At 46.6% G+C, this 15595-nt stretch overlaps 1 pseudogene; it reads right to left on the reverse strand.

Annotated features, from left to right (window-relative positions):
- Positions 1-3234: 3234 nt before the first annotated feature.
- On the reverse strand, positions 3235-3355 carry LOC119472761 (annotated as a pseudogene).
- Between the last annotated feature and the right edge of the window lie 12240 nt (positions 3356-15595).

Below are 15595 nucleotides of genomic sequence, written 5' to 3' on the forward strand. Positions count from 1 at the left end.
GCAGGAGCATTGCTTGAACCCGGGAGGTGGAGGTTGCAGTGAGCTGAGCTCGTGCCACTGCACTCCAGCCTGGCGCCTGGTGACAGAGCAAGACTCGGTCTCAAAAAGAAAAAAAGAAAATGAGGTGGAAAAGACCGCGGGGACTTCACAGAATATTGAGGACTGGATAAGGATTGAGACCACTTGTGTCTGCTTAACTCGACTCTTGGGATCAAGAGCCAAGATCACCTGTGTCAACCTGATTTAATGATTATTTCTAGAAAATTCTTCCCAGGAAGATAAGACTAAATCAGCCAATCACTGTTTGCTTCAGGAAAATCTTGCAGAACAATGTATTCTGGCAAACAGTTTACCAGTCTGGGAATCAGCTCACTCATCAGAACCTTCATCGCGCTGTGTTTCTCTGTTCTGTACTGTTGGGCCATAAGCTTTGTCCCATCCCAGTGAGTCCTCACATTGAAAGACACACCATCAACCATCTGAGCCCAGATTCTAAAATCCTATGACACCAGGCGCACTTTCGGAGGCTGAGGTGGGAAGATTGCTTAAGCCCAGGAGTTCGAGACCAGCCTGGGCAACACAGCAAGACTCCATGTCTACAAAACACTAAGAAGTTAGCCAGATGTGGTGGAGCACACCTGTAGTCTCAGTTACTTGGGAGGCTGATAGGGGAGGATTCCTTGAGCCCGGGAGGTGGAGGCTGCAGTGAGCTGTGACTGCACCGCTGCAATCTAGCCTGGGCAACAGAGCCAAGACCACGTCTCTAAAAATAAACACGTTTCCTGGGAGTCGCTGTTGAGTTGTCGGCAGTGAATTGTTCCAAATGTTCCCACGGGATTCCGCCGAGACGGCCTCCCCAGGACGGCCTGAGACCTGTGGCTGGGCCGCACCCTCCCCATGACACCCTGGCTTCCATTTGTGAAAGCTTCCAGGTTCTAGGATTGAGAAAGCCTTCCTGTGTGTGCTTTGATGATCTGATGAGACGAAGACTTTGATCCTGTGGAAACGACTTTGCTCCTAACAACAATTCTGTTTGTCTGCCTGTCCTTGTCACCATCTGCTGTGAGGAGCTCCTTGGGAAGAGGATGAACGGACGCAGCTCTGAACGCCTCTCTCTCGAGGGGCACCAAGGGCCAGTGAGTTCAGGTCTTGTGAATCCGCTGTTCTTATCGAACAAACTGAATCCTCATCAGCACTTTCTTCAGTTTTGCTTTGTTTTGAGAAAGATTCTCTTTTCAAGCCTGTCCTCCCGGGAGACCCTCAGGTCAGCGCTGCCTTCAATGGAGGGCTTGTGGCCTGAGGTGCAGGAGCTCTCAGCAGGGTCGTGGTGGCTGAGGTCCTGCCCTCAGGAAGAGTTCTGCTCCTGGAAGGGCGTGCTACAGCTGTGATCTGAGCTCCAGTGCTCCCCTTCCCCAATGGTGCCCTTCCTCAAAGAGCACTTTGGGTTGCAGTGGCCACTGTGAAGAACTTTTTTTTTTTTTTTTCTGGTAGAGACGGGGTTTCGCCATGTTGGCCAGTCTGGTCTTGAACTCCTGACCTCATGATCCACCGCCTCAGCTCCCAAAGTGCTGGGATTACAGGCGTGAGCCACCGCGCCTAGCCTGTGAAGAACTTTTATACATCATTCTCAAATTGTTGATTTGACAAGGGCTTAGAGTGAAAAAGAGGGAGATTCCCAAACACCGAGTGATCTGCGTTTTGTTGTTGGTAAGAGGAAGTTTGCAAAAGAAAGATTGAAACATTAATTTCTAAAGGATTCCTTGATCAAAGCAAATGAAAATTGGAAAACATAAAACTCTTTCAGATCCCTCAAACTGCAACGTGAGCTTAATGACCTTTATTTTACTATTCCTACAAGTGCTTCCGCTGCCCCACCCCTCTTTCTTTTCTTTATTTTTTTAGAGGCAGGGTCTTGTTATGTTGCCTGGGCTGTTCTTGAGCTCCTGAGCTCAAGTGATCTTCTCAGCTCAGCCTTTTGAGTAGCTGGAGCCCAGGCCTACGCCACCATTCCTGGCTGTCTTTTAAAACCTAATTTTAATTTTAATTTTCGTAGAGATGGGGTCTCCTTGTGCTGCCGAGGCTGGCGTTCACCTTGTTTCAATCCATGTCTTTCCTCCTGTGTTTGGCCAAAAACCCCTGAGGCTCAACTGACTCTTCCAGGTAAATATCTTCAGAAACAGGCAAGCCCTTTGTCGCTTTCTTAATTTCTTTCTCTCTCTTTCTTTTCTTCCCTCCCTCCCTCCCTTCCTTCTTCTTTCTCTCTTTCATTCTTTCTCCCTTCCTTTCTCTTTTTCTTTCTTTCCTTTTTCTCTCTTTCTTTTTTTTTTCCCATTTATTTATTTTATTGCATTTTAGGTTTTGGGGTACATGTGAAGAACATGCAAAATTGTTGCATAGGTACACACGTGGCAGTGTGATTTGCTGCCTTCCTCCCCATCACCGACATCTGGCATTTCTCCCCTTGCTATCTCTCCCCAGCTCCCCACCCCCCACCGTCCCTCCCCTATTTCCCCCCAACTGACCCCAGTGTGTAGTGCTCCCCTCCCTGTGTCCATGTGTTCTCATTGTTCAACACCCGCCTATGAGTGAGAACATGCGGTGTTTGATCTTCTGCTCTTCTGTCAGTTTGCTGAGAATGATGGTTTCCAGGTTCATCCATGTCCCTACAAAGGACCCAAACTCATCGTTTTTTATGGCTGCATAATATTCCATGGTGTATATGTGCCACATTTTCCCTATCCAGTCTATCGTTGATGGGCATTTGGGTTGGTTCCAGGTCTTTGCTACTGTAAACAGTGCTGCAATGAACATTCGTGTGCACGTGTCCTTATAGTAGAACGATTTGTAATCCTTTGGATATATACCCAGTAATGGGATTGCTGGGTCAAATGGAATTTCTATTTCTATGTCCTTGAGGAATCACCACACTGTCTTCCACAATGGTTGAACTAATTTACACTCCCACCAACAGTGTAAAAGTGTTCCTATTTCTCCACATCCTCTCCAGCATCTGTTGTCTCCAGATTTTTTAATGATCGCCATTCTAACTGGCATGAGATGGTTTCTCAATGTTGTTTTGATTTGCATTTCTCTGATGACCAGTGATGATGAGCATTTTTTCCTATGTTTGTTGGCCTCATGTATGTCTTCTTTTGTAAAGTGTCTGTTCATGTTCTTTGCCCACTTTTGAATGAGTTTGTTAGTTTTTTTCTTGTAAATCTGTTTTAGTTCTTTGTAAATTCTGGATATCAGCCCTTTGTCAGATGGGTAAACTGCAAAAATTTTTGCAATGGCTAAGCCTCGCCCTAGGAAAACCACCTTCGTGATCATGGTATCTCCCCTGCCAGGTAAGTATTCTCTCTTTCTTTATTTCTTTTTTTCTCTTTCTTGTCTTGTTCGTCCTCCCTCCCTCCCTCCCTCCCCCATCCCTCCCTCCCTCCCTCCTCCCTCCCTTCTTCCTTCCTTCCTTTTCTTTCTTTATTTTTCTTGAGATGGAGTTTGGCTCTGTTGCCCAGGCTGGAGTTCAGTGGCACAATCTCAGCTCGCTGCAACCTCCCCCTCCCAGATTCAAATGATTCTCTGCCTCAGCCTCCCAAGTAGCTGAGATTACAGGCGAGCGTCACTACACCTGGCTAATTTTTGTGTTTTTAGTAGAGATGGGGTTTCATCATGTTGGCCAGGCTGGTCTTGAACTCCGGAACTCAAGTGACCCACCTGCTTTGGCCTCCCAAAGTGCTGGCATTACGGGCATGAGCCACGATGACCAGCCTGGCTTGTTTAATAATTCATATATTAAAACTTTACCCTTTTGGAAGTCCAAGCCATAGCAATCAGGCAAGAGAAAGAAATAAAAGGCATGCAAATAGGAAAAAAAGTCAAACTATCTCTCTTTGCTGATGCTATGATTCTATACCTGGAAAACCCTGAAACCCCACCAAAAGGCCCCTGAACTGATAAACGACTGCAGTAAAGTTTCAAGATACGAAATCAACATTCAAAAGTCAGCAGCATTTCTATAAACTAATAGCGTCCAAAGTGAAAGCCAAATCAAGAATAGCCATACACAAAAATGAAATACCTAGGAATTCATCTAACCAAGGAGGTGAAAGATATCTACAAAGAAAGTCACAAAACATGTCATCATAGATATGACACAAACAAATGGAAAAAATATTTCATGTTCATAGACTGGAAGAATCAATATTGTTAAAATGGCCATACTGGGCTGGGCACAGTGGCTCACTCCTATAGTCCCAGCACTTTGGGAGGCCAAGGAAGGCCTGATCTTTGACAAACACAACAAAAATAAGCAATGGGGTAAGGACTCCCTATTCAATAAATGGTGCTGGGATAACTGTGTAACTATATACAGAAGAATAAAACTGGACCCCTGCATTCACCTTATACAAAAACTAACTAAAGATAGATTAAAGATTTAAATGTAAGACCACAGACTATAAGAATCCTAGAAGAAAACCTAGGAAACACCATTCTGGACATAAGTTTGGGGAAAGAATTTATGTCTAAGTCCTCAACAGCAATTGCCACCAAAGCAAAAATTGACAAGTGGGACCTAGTTAAACTGAAGAGTTAATGCACAGCAAAAGAAACTATCAACAGAGTAAACACAGCTTACAGAGTGGGAGAAAATATTCTCAAAATATTCTGATGAAGATCTAATATCCAGAATCTATAAGGAACTTAAACAATTCAATTAGCAAAAAACAACCCCATTAAAATGTGGGCAAAGAACATGAACAGACACTTCTCTCTCTCTCTCTCTTTTTTTTTTTTAATTTTTTTTTTTTAAGACGGGGTCTCACCATGTTGGTCAGGCTGGTCTTGAGCTCCCGACCTCAGGTGATCCGTCTGCCTCGGCCTCCAAAGTGCTTGGATTACAGGCGTGAGCCACCACGCCCGGCCGAACAAACACTCCTCAAAAGAAGACATATAAGCAGCTGACAAACATAAAAACATGCTCCATGTCACTAATCGTCAGAGAAATGCAATTCAAAATCACAGTGAGATGCCATCTTGCACCAGTTAGGTTGGCTGTCATTAAAAAGTCAAACAGCAAGCGCTGGGGAGGTTGTGGAGAAAGGGAAAGCTTACACACTGTTGGTGGGAATGTAAATTAGTTCAGCCACTGTGGAAGGCAATTCGGAGACTTCTCAAAGAACTTAGAACTATCATTCGACCCAGCAAATCCAAAAGAAAATAAGTCTACGAAAAAGACACATGCACTTGTATGTCCATCACAGGACTATTCACAATAGCAAAGACATGGAATCAGCCTGGATGCCCATCAATGGTAGACTGGATAAAGAAAATGTGATATGTGGGCTGGGCATGGTGGCTTACACCTGTAATCCAAGCACTCTGGAGGCCAAGGTGGGCAGATCACCTGAGGTCGGGAGTTCAAGACCAGTCTGACCAACATGGTGAAACCCCATCTTTGTTCTTTAATTTAAAAATAAAAAAAAAAAAAAAGAAAATGTGATATGTGTATATATATATATACAGCATAGAATACCATGCAGCCATAAAAGGAACAAAATCATGTCCTTCGCAGCAACATGGATGCAGCTAGACGCCACTATCCTAAGTGAATTAATGCAGGAACAGAAAAGCAAATACCACGTTCTTACTTATAAGTGGGAGCTAAACATTGGGTACTGTGGACATAAAGATGGGAACAGGCTACGCACAGCAGCTCACACCTGTAATCCCAGCACATTGGGAGGCCAGGGCTGACCGAACACTTAAGGCCAGGAGTTCGAGACCAGCCTGGCCAACATGGTGAAACCCCCACCTCTACTAAAAATACAAAAATTAGCTGGGCATGGTAGCACATGCCTGTAATCCCAGCTGCCCAAGAGGCTGAGGCAGGAGAATCACTTGAACCCAGAGGCAGAGGCTGCAGTGAGCTGAGATCATGCCACTCAGTGAGCTGAGATCCAGCCTGCATGACAATAAAAAAAGGAACACCAGACAATGGGGCCTAGCAGAGTGGGGAAGAGGGGAGGGCAGCAAGGCTTGAGAGGCTGAGTTGGGTGTCATGCTTACTGCCTGGGTGATGGGATCATTTGTGTGCTAAACCTCAGCATCGTGCAATTATACCCATGTGATGAACCTGCACATATACCCCATGAATCTAAAATAAAAGTTGTAATTATTTTTTAAAATTTACCTTATGGGGCCAGGCACAGCAGTTCATACCTGCAATCCCAGCACTCTGGTAGGCCGAGGCAGCCAGATCACGAGGTTAGGAGATGCTGGCTAACAAGGTGAAACCCTGTCTCTACTAAAAATAAAAAAATTAGCCAGGCATGGTGGCGGGCACCTGTAGTCCCAGCTACTCAGTAGTCTGAGGCAGGAGAATAAATGTTTTCCAGGAGAGGGTGGTACTCCCACCTTCCCAAATTAGACCATCGATTTTCTGCTATACAGTTTGATCTGGGAGAAGGCACCATAAATGGTCCTGGGCTTTTTTTGGTTGGCAGGCTATTTTATTTATTTATTTATTTATTTATTTAGATGGATTTTCACTCTTCTCACCCAGGCTGGAGTGCAGTGGCACGATCTCTACTCACTGCAACCTCCACCTCCTGGGTTCAAGTGATCCTCCTGCCTCAGCCTCCTGAGTAGCTGGGATTACAGGTGCCCGCCACCACGCCCAGCTAGTTTTTGTGTTTTTAGTAGAGATGGAACCCAACCACATTGGCTAGGCTGGTCTCAAACTCCTGACCTCAGGTGATCTACGCACCTCGGCCTCCCAAAATGCTGGGATTACAAGTGTGAACCACTGTACCCGGCCAGAAGGCTGTGCATTACTGCCTTAATTTCGGAACTTGTTATTGTTCTATTCAGGGATTCAACTTCCTGGTTCAGTCTTGGAAGGGTGTATGTGTTCAGGAATTTATCAATTTCTTCTAGATTTTCTAGTTTACTTGCATAGAGGTGTCTATAGTGTTCTCTGGTGGTGGTTTGTATTTCCATGGGGTCAGTAGGGGTATCTCCCACATTTCTGATTGTGTTTATTAGAATCTTCTTTCTTTTCTTCTTTATTAGTCTAGCTAGCCGTCTATTTTATTCATTAAAAAACTGGATTCATTGATTTTTTTAAAGGGTTTTTCATGTTTCTGTCTCTTTCAGTTCCATTCTGAGGTTGGTTATTTCTTGTCTTCTGCTAGCTCTGGGTTTTGTTTGCTCTTGGTTCTTTAGTTCTTCTAGTTGCGATGTTAAGATGTCTATTCAAAATCTTTCTAGCTTTTTTTTGTGGTAGTTTAGTGCTATAACTTTCCATCTTAACACTGCTTTAGCTGCATCCCAGAGATTCTGCTAAGTTGTCTCTTTGTTCTCATTAGTTTCAAAGAACTTCTTTATTTCTGCCTTAATTTCATTATTTGCCCAGAAGTCATTCAGGAGCAGGTTGTTCAGTTTCCATGTAGCTGTGTGGTTTTGAGTGAATTTCTTAATCTTGAGCTCTAATTTGATTGCACTGTGGTCTGAGAGACTGTTATGATTTCCGTTCTTTTGCATTTGCTGAGGGCTATTTTACTTCCAATTATGTGAACAATTAAAAAAAAATGTTTATAATAAAGACAGGGTTTCACCATGTTGGTTAGGCTAGTCTTGAACTCCCAACCTCAGGTGATCTGCCCGCCTTGGCCTCCAAAATGCTTCGATTACAGGGGTGAACCACCACACCCAGCCGTGATCAATTTTAGAGTAAGTTCCATGTGGCACTGAGGAAAATGCATATTCTGGTGGGTAGAGAAGGAAAAAAATGCATATTCTGTTTTTGTTGGGTGGAGAGTTCTGTAGATATCTAACAGGTCCACTTGATTCAGAGTTGAGTTCAAGTCCTGAACATCTTTGTGAATTTTCTGTCTCAGTGATCTAATATTGACAGTGGGGTATTAAAGTATCCCACTGTTATTAGACACTGTGGGTGTCTAAGTCTCTTTGTAGGTCTTTACGAATGTGTTTTATGAATCTGGGTGCTCCTGTATTGGGTGCGTGTATATTTAGAATGGTTAGCTCTTCCTGTGGAATTGAACCCTTTGCTGTTATGTAATACCCTTATTTGTCTTTTTTGACCTTTGTTGGTTTAAAGCTTATTTTGTCAGAAACTAGGAGTGCAACCCCTGCTTTTTTCTTTTTTTCTTTTGAGACAGAGTGTCTCTCTTTTTGCCCCAGGTTGGAGTGCAACGCATCCTGGGTTCAAGCAGTTCTCCTGCCTCAGCCCCCCGAGTAGCTGGGATTAGAGGCACTCACCACCATGCCCAGCTAATTTTGTATTTTTAGTAGAGACAGGGTTTCTCCACGTTGGCCAGGCTGGTTTGAACTCCTGACCTCAGGTGATCCGGCTGCCTTGGCCTCCCAAAGTGCTGGGATTACAGACATGTGCCACCGCACCCGGCCCAAACCCTGCTTTTTTCTACTTTCCATTTGCTCGGTAAATATTCCTCCATCCCTGTATTTCAAGCCTATGTGTGTCTTTGCATATGAGTTGTGTCTCTTGAATACAGCACACTGATGGATCTTGTCTTTTTATCTAGCTTATTCTGTGTCTTTTAATTGGGGCATTTAGCCATTTGCATTTAAGGTTAACATTGCTATGTGTGAATTTGATCCTGTCGTCATGTGCTGGCTAATTCTGCAGACTTGTTAATGTAGTTGCTTCATAGTGTCATTGGTCTGTGTACTGCAGGGTGTTTTTGTAGTGGCTTGGAGTAGGTTTTCCTTTCCATGTTTAGTGCTTCCTTCAGGAGCTCTCACAAGGCAGGCCTGGTGGTGATGAAATCGTTCAGCATTTGCTTGTCTGAAGAGGATTTTATTTCTCCTTCATCTATGAAGCTTAGTTTGGGGGGATTTGAAATTCTGGGTTAGAAAGTCTATTTTTTTTTTTTTTTTTGAGATGGCGTCTCGCTCTGTAGCCCAGGCTGGAGTGCAGTGGCATGATCTTGTCTCATTGCAACCGCGGCCTCCCAGGTCCTGGTTCAAGCAATTCTCCTGCCTCAGCCTCCTGAGCAGCTGGGATTACAGGCACATGCTACTATGTCCGGCTAATTTTTGTATTTTTAATAGAGTCGGGGTTTCACCATGTTGGCCAGGCTGGTCTTGAACTCCTGACCTTGTGATCCTCGGCCTCCAAAGTGCTGGTATTACAGGGGTGAGCCACTACGCCTGGATGTTTTTCTTTTAACAGTCAGGCCCCTCTACTGCAGGTCTGCTGCAATTTGCCGGGGGCCCACTCCAGACCCTGTTTGCCTGGGTATCACCAGTGGAGGCTGCAGAACAGCAGAGATTGCTGTCTGCTCCCTCCTCTGGCAGCTTTGTCTCAGAGGGGCACTGGCCTGATGCCAGCCAGAACTCTCCTGTATGAGGTGTCTGGTGACCCCTGTTGGGAGGTCTCACCCAGTCAGGAGGCAGGAGATCAGGGACCTGCTTAAGGAAGCAGTCTGGCTGCCCCTTAGCAGTGCGGGGGGACCCCCCTCATCCAGATCACCGGGACTCTTCTGAGCCAGCAGGCAGGAAAGATTAGGTCTGAGAAATCTGAGACTGCGGCCACCACTCCCCCCAGGTGCTCTGACCCAGGGAGATGAAAGTCCTGTCTATAAACCCCTGGCTGGAGTCGCTGGAGTTCCTGCATGGAGGCGCTGCCCGCGAGAAGGGATGGGTCTGGTTCCCACCTAAAGTCTGGCCACGATCTGCCACAGCTGCTGTGCTTCGCTGTGGGGATTTCTGCGCCGTGCAAACCTCACAATCTCCCTAGCACTGGCCGGGGAAAACTGCCCACTAGAGCCGCAGTAATGGCGGTGGACCCTCCACCTCCCACCCAAAACTCGGTCATCGTAGGCAGACTCCAGGCTGCTGTGCTGGCCAGCAGGGACTCCAAGCCAATGGGTCTTAGCTTGCAGGGTTCCATGGGAATGGGACCTGCTGAGTGAGGCTGCCTGGCTCCCTGGCTTCGGCCCCCTTCCCATGGGAGTGGATGGGTCTCCAGCGTCAGTGGAGTTCCAAGACCTGCTGAAATAGGCAGAAACTCCTGCAGCTCAGTGCCTGCTTGAGCGGCCCTGACCCCTACAGCTGCCACGGGCCTGCACAGCTTTGTGCAGGTACCCAAGGCCCTGGTGGTGTGGGAACAGGAGGGGATCTCCTGCTAGGCTGATTACAAACATCCCCGGGGAAAGCGGGATTCTCTGGGAGACAGCGCGATCTCTCACTGCCTCCCTTGGTTGGGGGAGGGAGACCCTTTGCCCCATGCAGCTCCTGGGTGAATGGTCACCCCACCCTGCTTTTCCTTGCTCTCTGTGGGTCACAGCAACCGCCTAGTCAGTTTCAGTGAGAGAATCTGGGTACCACAGCCGGAAATGCAGAATTCACGTTTGTCTTTGTGTAGCTGTTTCTACTCGGCCATCGTGGCCCCTCCTCTGCCCTGCTTCCCTTTTAAATATAAGTTCCAGTTTCAGATAATTCCTTTGTTCACGCATATGAGCATACACTGTTAGAAGCAGCCAAGCTACGTCTTGAATGCTTTGCTGCTTAGAAATTTCTTCTGCCAGATACAATCATCTCTCTCAAGTTCAAAGTTTCACAGATCTCTAGAGCAGGGGCAGAATGCCACCAGTTTCTTTGCTAAAGAATAGTTCCCAGTAAGTTCCTCATCTCCATCTGAGACCTCCTTAGTCTGGACTTCATTGTCTGTATCACTACCAGCATTTTGGTTGCAACAATTTAACAAGTCTCTATGAAGTTCCTAACTTTCCCACATCTTCCTGTCTTCTGAGCCCTCCCAGCTGTTCCAGCCTCTGCGTGTTATCCAGTTGCAAAGTCGCTTCCACATTTTCAGGGATCTTCATAGCAATGCCCCACTTTTCTGGTTCCAGTTTTCTGTATTATTTCATTCTCACACTGCTGCAAAGAATTACCTGAGACTGGTAATTTATAAAGAAAAGAGGCTTAATTGGCTCATGGTTCTGTGGGATGTACAGGCTTCTGTTTCTGGGGAGGCCTTGGGAAACTCACAATCGTGGTGGGAGGGGAAGGGGAAGCAGGCAAATCTTCACATGGCCGGCAGGAGAGAGAGAGTGAAGCGGGAAGTGCTACACACTTCTTCAAACAGCCAGATCTTGCGAGAACTCTATAATGAGAATGGGAAGGGGGAAGTCTGCCCCGTGATTCAATCACTTCCCACCAGGCCCCTCCTCCAACACTGGAGACCACAGCTCAAATGAGATTTGGGTGGGGACACAGGATCAAACCATACCGATGGAGGAGTATTCATGCATCTCTTCATCAAATAGGAGGTCTGAAGGTAAAGGGGGCCTCCCATAAGTCATTTCAGTTGGGCTAGGTGTTAGGATTCCCTTTAGGGCCATCCTCCTGTTAAAAGAGGTATGGGTCGGAGAGAAACACTGGCCTCTGAGGTCTCCTGATGGAGCTTTGCTAATGTCCTTTGAAAACCATGATTGGCTTTTTCTTTCTTTCTTTTTTTTTTTAAGATGGGGTTTCATCATGATGGCCAGGCTGGTCTTGAACTCCTGACCTCAGGTGATCCACCCACCTCGGCCTCCCAGAGTGCTAGGATTACAGGCGTGAGCCACCGCACCCAGCGTGATTGGCTTTTTTCTACCTCACCTGAGGACTGAGGCTTCCGGGAGGAGTGAATGTGCTAGGTACTGCCTGAGGAACCTGCTGGGCCACCTTAGCTGTAAAGGACAGTCCATTATCACTCTGCAGACTTTTTGTTAATCCAAACTTTGGGATGATCCCTTTAAATAAGAATTTGGACACTTCTAATGCTTTTTCTGTCCTTGTGGGGAAAGCCTCTATCCACTCAGTGAAAGGGTCTATGAATACCAGTAAATATTTTAGTCCCTCACGAGGTGGCATCTGGGTGAAATCTACTTGCCAGGCTTCCCTTGGGTATGTTCCTTGATGTTCAGGTTAGAGTAGGGGTGGGGGCATGGGGTGGCTTCCTGGGTTGGTACAGGCACAAAGCTCACAGGCCCTCGTGACTGTTTTCACAGTCGGGAATAGCTTCTTTCCCAAAAAACTGGAGAAACCAATGTGAATAGGGAGTCCTGTCCCAATGTGGGGAGTTGGGGAAACGCTTATTTTCTCCTGCGCAGCCTCGGAGAGAAAGAGTTTGTTGTTTTCTGGCAACCATCCTGACGAAGGCTTTGCAAGCCTGCCTTCCCTTCCTTCCTTCCTCCCTCCCTCCCTCCCTTCCTCCCCCTTTTTTTTCTTTCTTTCTTTTCGAGACGGAGTCTTGCTCTGTCACCCAGGCTGGAGTGCAGTGGTGCAATATCGGCTCACTGCAACCTCCGCCTCCCAGGTTCAAACAATTCTTCTGCCTCAGCCTCTCAAGTAGCTGGGATTTCAGGTGTGCACCACCATGCCTGGCTAATGCTTTTTTCCTATTTTTAGTAGAGATGGGGTTTTACTGTTAGCTAGGCTGGTCTTGAACTCCTGACATCAGGTGATCTGCCTGCCTCAGCCTCCCAAAGTGCTGGGATTACAAGCATGAGCCACTGCGCCCGGCCTTGTAAGCCTTCCTGTCCTGCTCATTTACTTTCATCAAGTCCACAGGTGCTCCTGCTGCAGGTGCAGTTCCCAGCATTAGACCACGGTCTGGAATTCTGCTGTTCTTTTCCTGCGGCCTTGGCTGCTCTGTCCGCTAGGACATTTCCTTTGGGATAGTAGAGGTGGCTCCCTTTTGGTGTGCCCTCAGTGAGTAACTGCCACCTCCTTTGGGAGCTGGACAGCATCTAAAATTCCAAGATCTCAGAGCGATGTTGTGTGGGGATTCCTTAGCTGTCAGCTTTCCCTCTTCTTTCCATATGGCGTCCTGAGCCTGGAGCACCAGGCACCCGTATTTGGAATCGGTAAATATGTTGACTCTTTAGTCTTTTCCCAGTTGGAGGGTCCTGATTAGACCAATTAATTCTACTTTTTGAGCAGATGCCTGGAGAGGTCAAGCTTTGGCCTCCGTGACTTCTTGTCGGTTAACTACTGCATAACCCTTCTTTCTTACTCCTCACGAATATAACTACTTCCATCTCTAAGCTGCTCAACATCACGGCTACACAGGGGCTCATCTTCGGGGTCAGGCCTGCTAGAGTAGGTCTGTTCTAGGGCTTCCACACAGGAGGGAATGAGTTGGGGATCTGTTTCCTGGGGCATGAAGTCCAGCAACAAGGGAGCAGGGTTTAAAGCTCAACATACTTTAAGGGGAGCATCTGGGGTATCAAACAGAAGGGCCTGATATTTAAGTAACCAGCACCCTGTTAGCCACTGGTGTCCCTTTGCCTCTAGGACCCCCTATACTTGGTGGGGGGGATCATGACGTCTAATCGTTGTCCCAGGGTAAACGTACTGGCTTCTGTCAGTAGAGTGGTGGTGGCTACGCTCAGAGTACCCTGGCCACGCAGCCACCACCTGGTCTAGTTGTTTGGGAAAGGAAGCCACTGGCATAGGGTCATTCCTGAGACTCTGCTTTAGGCTGCCTAAAGCTCCCCTTTGTTCCTCAGCCAAGGTGAAAGGGTGGAGCTGAACCACATCTAAAAGTTCATCTAAAGGGTGAAAGTTTTTCTATGTCTGGGAGTCCCAGAGTAGGGGCTGTTCCCAGGTTTTCTTCTAGAATTAGGACTACCTGTTGGCAGGTTCCAGCCCAATAAAGGCCCACGATCACTCCCTTTCAGAGCTTCATAAAGTCGTTTTGCTATGAGCCCAAACCCAGCAGAACCTGGCCATTCCCTAAAAGGCCCGTTTCTTAGCCTGAGGAGGCTGGAGGGCCAGGACGGTCTCTTTTCACTCCTGAGTCAAAGTCCATGTCCCAGGAGTGAGCACATACCCTGAATACTTGGTCTTCTGCACAGAGATCTGGGCCTTATGGGGGACACCTGATGCCCTTGTTTTTCCAGAAAATTAAGGGGCTGGATTGTGTTCCATCAGGGACTTCCCTAGAAGGACTGTAAATTAATAAGTCATCACGTATTGCAAAAGGAACCCATTAGTTAATTGTAGTTCCTTTAACTCTTTTGCCAATGCATTGCCAAAGAGATGGGGACTGTCACTAAAACCTTGAGAAAGGATTGTTCAGTTAAGCTAAGAGGCAGCATGAGTGCCTGGATCAGTTCATTCAAAAGCAAAAATATACTCGGAGTGCATGTGTAAAGGTATACGAAAGAAAACATCTGGGCTGGGCGCGGTGGCTTCTGCCTGTAATCCCAGCACTTTGGGAGGCTAAGAGGGGTGGATCACTTGAGGTCAGGAGTTCAAGACCAGCCTGGCCAACACTGTGAAACCTTGCCTCTACTAAAAATATAAAAATTATCCAGATGTAGTGGTGCACACCTGTAATCCCAGCTACTTGGGATGCTGAGGCAGAAGAATTGCTTGAATCCAGGAGACAGAGGCTGCAGTGAGCCGAGATCACACCACTGCACTCCAGCCTGGGTGACAGGACAAGACTCTGTCCCAAAAAAATTTTTTTTGGATTAAAAACTATGTGCTTGTGGCCGGGCGTGGTGGCTCACACCTGTAATCCAAGCACTTTGGAGGCCAAGGCGGGCGGATCACCTGAGGTCGGGAGTTCAAGACCAGGCTGACCAACATGGTGAAACCTCATCTTTTAAAAAAATAAAAAAATAAATGTGCTATTTACACGAAGCCCACTTTAAATATAAACACAAATAAGATAAAGGGAAAATGATGTAAAAGGCCAACAATAATCAAATGACACCTGGAGCAATGACATTCACATGAGGTGAAACAGACTTCAGAGTAAGAAGTATCACTAGGGATGGAGAACATCATTTCATAGTGGTGAAAGTCATTCATTAAAGGTATATAACAATTACATGAATAACAGAACCTCAAAATGCATGAAGCAAAATCTGATAGCAGTGAAAGGAGAAATAGAGAAATATGCAACTATGGTTGGAGATTTCAACACCCTTCTTTAAGACCTGAACAGGTAAACAGAAAATCAGTAAAGATAAAGATGTAAATAACACTACCTACCAACTTAACCATTACAGGACACTCCATCAGCACCAGTAGGGTACGTGTTGTTCTCAAGCACATTCTGTTTACCAAGATAGACTGTACTTTGTGTCAAAAGCACGTATAAGTAGGCCAGGTGCAGTGGCTCACACCTGTAGTCCTGGCACTTTGGGAGGCTGAGTGGGGAGGAGCATTTGAGCCCAGGAGTTGGAGACCAGTCTGGGCAACATGTGAGACTTGGCCTCCACAAAAAAATGGTAAAACTAGCCGAACATGGTGGTGCACATCTGTGGTCCCAGCTACTTAGGAGGCTGAGGAGGGAGGATCATTGAACCCAGGGGGTCGAGGCTGCAGTGAGTCATGATGGTGCCACTGCACTCCAGCCTGGGCAGCAGAGTGAGACTCTGTCTCAAAAAAAGTATAAATAAATTTAAAAGGACTCAAATAGTTAAAAACATGTCCTTTGGCCGGGCGCGGTGGCTCAAGCCTGTAATCCCAGCACTTTGGGAGGCCGAGGCGGGTGGATCACGAGGTCAAGAGATCGAGACCATCCTGGTCAACATGGTGAAACCCCGTC

This window comes from Cebus imitator, unplaced genomic scaffold, assembly GCF_001604975.1.
Source record: "Cebus imitator isolate Cc_AM_T3 unplaced genomic scaffold, Cebus_imitator-1.0 Scaffold117, whole genome shotgun sequence".
In the NCBI taxonomy this organism is placed as follows: Eukaryota; Metazoa; Chordata; class Mammalia; order Primates; family Cebidae; genus Cebus; species Cebus imitator.